At 36.6% G+C, this 7,031-nt stretch overlaps 1 pseudogene; it reads left to right on the top strand.

Annotated features, from left to right (window-relative positions):
• Window positions 1-323: 323 nt before the first annotated feature.
• LOC114285513 (glucan endo-1,3-beta-D-glucosidase-like) lies at window positions 324-2,565 on the top strand (annotated as a pseudogene).
• The last annotated feature ends 4,466 nt before the right edge of the window (window positions 2,566-7,031 follow it).

Below are 7,031 nucleotides of genomic sequence, written 5' to 3'. Positions count from 1 at the left end.
TCAAATTTCTTTCATCTTCTACACGTGTTGAGTTTTAATATATATATATATATATGTTTATTTATTTATTTTTTTGGTAGTGAAACATTTTCTTGCCCCAAAAGAAATATGGGCTTCTTTGGTCTGTTTGGCAGAGAAATCTTGTCGATTTTCGAAAAAATAATCCCGCGTCCTCCTTCACCACCACCACGTCCTCCTCCTCCTCCTCCACGTGAGCCATCACCGCCACCGCCACCGCTACTGCCACCGCCACCGCCAAAACCCTACAGACGACCAACCCATCCCTTCATCTTCCCTCAAACCCAATCCACAATCCTTCCTGACCCATCCCTCTTTTTCTCTCCCCACCTACTCTCTTCCCTCTACCTACCAATTCCTTCTTCCAAAACTTTGTTCTAAAAAATGGTGATCAACCCGAATACATCCACCCTTATCTCATCAAATCTTCTCTTTCCTCTCTCACTCTATGCTACCCATCTCAGTCCTCTAACTCTTCCTTCATCTACCAGATTTTCAATCCTGACCTCACCATCTCTACATTAAACAACCCCAACCCATATGCAACCCACATTGTTTCTTCATTCAGTGATCTTAGTGTCACTCTTGACCTTCCTTCTAGCAATCTCAGGTTCTTCCTCGTTAGAGGAAGCCCTTATTTGACCTGTGTTGCTACCAATGGTGTTTCCCTTTCGATTTCTACAGTTCATGCCATTCTTCAAATCTCTCCCAACAGTTCTCTCACTAAATGCACCATTAAGCTCAACAACTTCCAGACATGGCTTCTCTACGCTTCTTCACCAATTAATCTGAGTCAGGACGTTTCTTCTATAATTTCTAATGGGTTTTCTGGCATAATTCGGATTGCTATTGTACCAAATTCTGACCCACGATACGAATCAATCCTTGATCGGTTCAGCCGTTGTTATCCGGTATGTGGTGATGCCCTATTTTCCAATCCATTTTCTTTGGAGTATAAATGGGATAAGAGAGGTTGGGGAGATTTGCTCATGCTTGCCCACCCTCTTCATCTTTAGCTTCTTTCAAGCAGTGATAGTAAAATCACTGTTTTGGATGATTTCAGGTATAAAAGCATTGATGGAGACCTTGTGGGTGTTGTTGGAGATTCATGGGTATTGAAATCCAGCCCTGTTTCTGTAACTTGGCACTCACTTGGAGGCATCAATGAAGAATCATACCTTGAAATTGTTGCTGCACTAATCAAAGATGTTGAGGCTCTCAATCCAGCAACAACATCAACAACATCATCATCTTATTCTTATGGAAAACAGATTGCCAGAGCAGCAAGATTAGCATTGATTGCTGAAGAAGTCGGTTGTTTTGATGCAATCCCGGGTATTCGAAAGTTCTTGAAGGACACAATTGAGCCATGGCTAGATGGAACTTTTAGCACAAATGGTTTCTTGTACGACGGGAAGTGGGGTGGCATTGTGACTAAACAAGGATCTTCGGATTCCGGGGCTGATTTCGGGTTTGGAATATACAATGATCACCATTACCATTTGGGGCTTTTTCTTTATGCAATTGCAGTGCTTGCAAAGATTGATCCAACTTGGGGGAGAAACTATAGGCCGCAAGCTTACTCGTTAATGGCAGATTTCATGAACTTGGGCAAGCGAGAAAATTCAAAATATCCGCGTTTGCGGTGTTTTGATCTATGGAAACTTCATTCTTGGGCTGGAGGGCTGACTAAATTTGCAGATGGGCGAAACCAAGAGAGCACGAGCGAGGCTGTGAACGCATACTATTCGGCTGCATTGATGGGATTGGCTTATGGGGACACACACCTTGTCGCGACTGCTTCTACAATTGCAGCAATGGAGATTCATTCAGCTCAAACATGGTGGCATGTGAGAGAGGGAGGGACTATGTATGCAGAGGAATTTACTAGAGAGAATAGAGTTGTAGGTGTTTTATGGGCTAATAAAAGGGACAGTGGACTTTGGTTTGCACCAGCTGAATGGAGGGAGTGCAGGGTTGGGATTCAGTTGTTGCCACTGTTGCCAATCACTGAGGTTTTGTTTTGTGAAAGTGGTTTTGTGAGGGATCTTGTGGCATGGGTGTCGGCTGCGTTAGGGAGGGAGGGAGTTTTAGAGGGATGGAAGGGGTTTTTGCATGCATTGGAAGGGGTTTATGACAAAGAGAGTGCTTTGGGTAAGATTAGGAATTTGAATGGGTTTGATGATGGGAATTCACTCACAAATCTTTTATGGTGGATTCACAGTAGAGTTGATGAAGAAAAAGGGTATGAGGGAGGAGGGAAGAATTGCTGGTTTGGTCACTATTGTCATTGAAAATAATGGTAATCATACATATCAACGATGGGACCTAGTACTGAAAAAATTGCTCCACTACATTGCTTCAGGGTCGGTTATGGGACTAGTTCTGTATAATTATTCAATGATAATTTTCGTTGTTTGTTTGGTTTTGTGTGGGTTGAGGACGGTCTTGAATAGATTGGTGGGTTCGAGGTCAAAACCATTCTTTCTTACTCGTATGTAAAAACAAAAATTAAAAATTAAAAAAATTGACATATATATACATATATATGATTGGATTGCTTTGCTCATTGTTACAGCTAACTTGTATATTAAGCCTGTGTTTGGGAAGGAGAAGCCGGGCTAAAATAGCCACGTCGCGACAAGATTGGCTATTTCAGCCACGTCCCGACAAAATGGCCTTCACGGGTATCCAACAAACCCTTACGCCTGTAAATTGACTCAAATGCCCCGAAGACCCTCTTCATTCATCTCAATCTGTATTCATCAAACAGGCGTCTTGCGCAGCACATACCCTTTCGAGTCGACAAAGACGAAGAGAAGAACCACCGACGCATCGGAGGACAGCTGACCAGGGACCCCCGCAGAGATAATTGCCACCGGAGTACCCATCCGCGGCGGCGAACACGAACCAAGCCTCTCAAACTCAAACCGATCTGATTCAGGTAATGCTTTATGGCCTATTGATTGATCTTTTTCTTCTTCCGATCTGCATTGTGTGGGTTTATAACGGCATCGGTTCATGACCGATCTGTTCATTTCCGATCGTGAATGGGTTGATTACGCTTACATTACACACATTTGGGGCACCGATCTGTCTCTGTGACAAATCTGGGTTGCGGATCTGTTCTTATGTTCAAACTCTGTCCGATTATCACAAATTTGGGGCTGATTTGTATACATACACATATATATATATGTATATATGTATATAAAATATGTATGTTCTTATTCAAATATCTGTTCTTAGTTATGAACACATGATCTGTTGATCACAAACCGTTGTTAATATCCATCTTTTATTGCAAATCTGTTCTTATCAGATATGTTCATAACTCTGTTCTTATAAAATATAAATGTTCTTATTGCTCAATTACCAGGTCTTGTATAACTCTGTTCTGTTCGGTTATCACAAAGTTGGGCCAGATTTGTTTTATTTTTTTTTTTTGTTCATACTCTGAATTGTTGCTAATAGAAATGCTCAATTCCCATTTGTATGGTTACATATGAATTACATATATTAACAACAAATTACAAAATATATAAAACTTATAGTTCAAATATATTACAAAAATTAGGTTTCTTAACCAACATATTTAAAATATATCTGAAATATATCTGAAAAACTATATTATTAAACATATATGACAAAATTTAATTGTGAAATATATCTGAAAAACTATATTATTCAAAATTTAGGTACACATATATGACACAATTTAATTATGAAAAACTATATTATTAAACATATATGACAAAATTTAATTATTAAAAAACAGTGTACAAATATATTCAAAAATATTTTTAAAATATCATATAAAATATATTACAAAATAAATGAATATTCAAAAATATTTTGTAACGATCATATAAAATATATTTAAAATATATTACAAAATAGATTTATTAATTTCAATTTATTTTTTTACTCAATACGAATTGCTTAATTCTCATTTCTGCACAATATATTAATTGCATAAAAAATTATTTCAAACTAAATTTGGGAAGGAAGGTAGATATATATTATCCATATATATTAACAACAAATTACAAAATATATAAAATTTATAGTACAAATATATTACAAAAACTGGGTTTATTAAGCAATATATTTAAAATATATCTGAAATATATCTGAAATATATATTACAAATTTAGATTGCAAACGGAAAGAGTGTCAAAATTTAGGTACACATATATGACCCAATTTAATTATGAAAAACTATATTATTAAACATATATGAAAAAATTTAATTATAAAAAAACAGTGTACAAATATATTCAAAAATATTTTTAAAATATCATATAAAATATATTACAAAATAGTACTATATTCAAAAATATTTTATAACAATCATATAAAATATATTTAAAATATATTACAAAATAGATTTATTAATTTCAATTTTTTTTTACTCAATACGAATTGCTCAATTCTCATTTCTGCACAATATATTAATTACATAAAAAATATTTCAAACTAAGTTTGGGAAGGAAGGTAGATATATATTATCCATATGTATTAACAACAAATTTTATCGAAAATATATTACAATTATATTACAAATATAATTACAAAATATGGTTTACTAAGAAATATATTACAAAGATATTAAAAATATATTAACATATATATGACAATTTTTTATTTCAAAAGTAAAGAGCGTGCAAATTGCATTAAACATATATGACAACATTTAATTATTAAACAATATAGTACAAATATATTCAAAAATATTTTTAAAGTATCATACGAAATATATTTTAAATATGTTACACAATAGATTTATTCATTTCAATATATTTTTTACTGAATACGAATTGCTCAATTCTCATTTCTGAACAATATATTAGTTGCACAAAAACCATTGTACAATTATCTTAAACAAATTTTCTTCAAAAATATGTTCAACATATGTCAGTAAAATTTTCAGTAAACATATATTAATTTAATAAATTATTAGAAAATATATTAACCACATATTCACAAATCTAATAAAAAATAAATTTCAAAATATATTACCAATATACCTAAATTCATGATGCACAATACTTTTACAAACAACGTAGTGAGTTCATGGAATAAAATATAAACTTGCGTTAGTCTTTGTATGTGTTCATGTTGGTTCATGTAAATTTATTTGCAATTTAAAGCGTACCATGGCGTCGTTCACCTCTACTGCAACTTCCAGTACATGGCCACGACAAATGTGTGCCTGTGGACATGGCCCCTGTATTGTTAAGATTTCCAGGTCCACCAAAAATCCAGGGCGTCCCTACTTTGTCTGTCCCCGCCCTGTGGTGAGTGACCCAATCTTTACCGATCATAACTGTATGAACATTACCAACCCATGAAACTAATAGTTCCGTAATTTCCACTCATCAGCCCTGTGTCAGTTGGATTGGTTGGTGTGAAGAACCAAGGCGAGAGAACCAAGGCTATGCGTCTCCCGGAGATGAAATTGCCATGCAATTGGGGGCTGATGTCATAGACATTCAACAATCCTTGCGTGTCCTTAAGACCATTGTGTATGTGCTCTGCATTGTGGTTGTCATTTTGTTGTGCCGTATGTAAGCACCGGTACCATGTTTGGGGGTATGTACAAAGACGTTAGTATGTTGTCAGTATGTTGTTACTATGTACGAAGACGTTAGTATGTTGTCAGTATGTTGTTAGTATGTAGTTAGTACGTTCGTAGTATGTTGGTAGTATGTTCTCGCATACTAGAGCCATAATACTAACTATCATATTTTTTGTGGCCACTACTAACTTCCATGGAACCTGTTTACGTACGTTAGTAATTTCCAATGGGTATATGCAAATTTAACTTTAGCATCATATATGTCTGTTTGTTGTTAATAATGTGTCATGGCTTATGCGTGTGTATGTAACAACCAAATTTGTGATGGTAATCTTTTGTAACCGTACATTAGTAATGGCTTCCACACATACTTCGCCACGTAACCACTCGAAAAGCAAAGGCATTCTCAGTGACAAGTCAAGCAGCCTTGAAGAGACACAAAATCAGTTAAGCCACAAGGCCTCATGGGACAGTAACTCAGTCCGAGTTTTCCTCCAGTTGATCGCAAATGAGATTAGTAAAGGAAATCGCCCATTCTTAGTCCTCAGCCAGGCAGGGTACAAGTCGTTTATCGCCCATTCTTAGTCCTCAGCCAGGCAGGGTACAAGTCGTTGTCAAGGAAATTTGAGAGAAAAACTGGAAAAAAAAACATGGACTAAAACAGTTGAAGAATAAGTACATGAGCTTGAAAAAAGAGTGGCAGGCGTGGACAAAGTTGATGGATTCAAGTAAGGGACTGTCCGGGATAGGCTTTGACTATGACACCGGTTTGTTTCAGGCACCTGACGAGTGGTGGGACAAGATGGAATCAGTAAGTACATGTACAAACAAGTTTCATATCTATCATTTACAAGTACATTTTTTAGTTCTTCATTTAACTGCAATACAATTTATTTATATGAAATATAACGTCTGCCTCTTTTATACATCTACATTTCTGCAGATCAACAAGGTGTGTGCGAAGTTCAGGAAAAAAACTTTGGAACATCGTGACTTGATGGAGACGGTTTTCATGGGGGCATCAGCTACTGGGAAGCACCATTGGACCGCAGGAGAGATCCTCCCTGAAGCTGATGAGGCCTCATCTGATTCAGTGCGTAGTTTGGGAGCGCAGCCATTTGCTGATCCGATACCCGCATGAGTACAAGACGTGGATTCCGATTCTTTACTCGAGCATGTTCCGATTGAAAGCCAAAAAGGAGAAAGACGCCATCAACAAGTGTTTCAAAGTCGAAGAAGGCAACAAGTGGTGCGTCCGTTATTGCGGAAAGCATGGACAGAATGACAGATGTGGTTCGTTCGAAGAATCAGCAGGTCACGGTTAGGCACCTCACAGGCAACAAATCGCTGTACACTATTTCCGAGTGCATGCATAAGCTGAGCAGTATTCCATCCATGATTGGTACGCCGTTATTCCACTTCGCCTCCACAC

This window comes from Camellia sinensis, chromosome 1, assembly GCF_055761805.1.
Source record: "Camellia sinensis isolate YWXY chromosome 1, ASM5576180v1, whole genome shotgun sequence".
Classification (NCBI taxonomy): Eukaryota; Viridiplantae; Streptophyta; class Magnoliopsida; order Ericales; family Theaceae; genus Camellia; species Camellia sinensis.
This window is presented reverse-complemented; position numbering and strand designations above follow the sequence as displayed.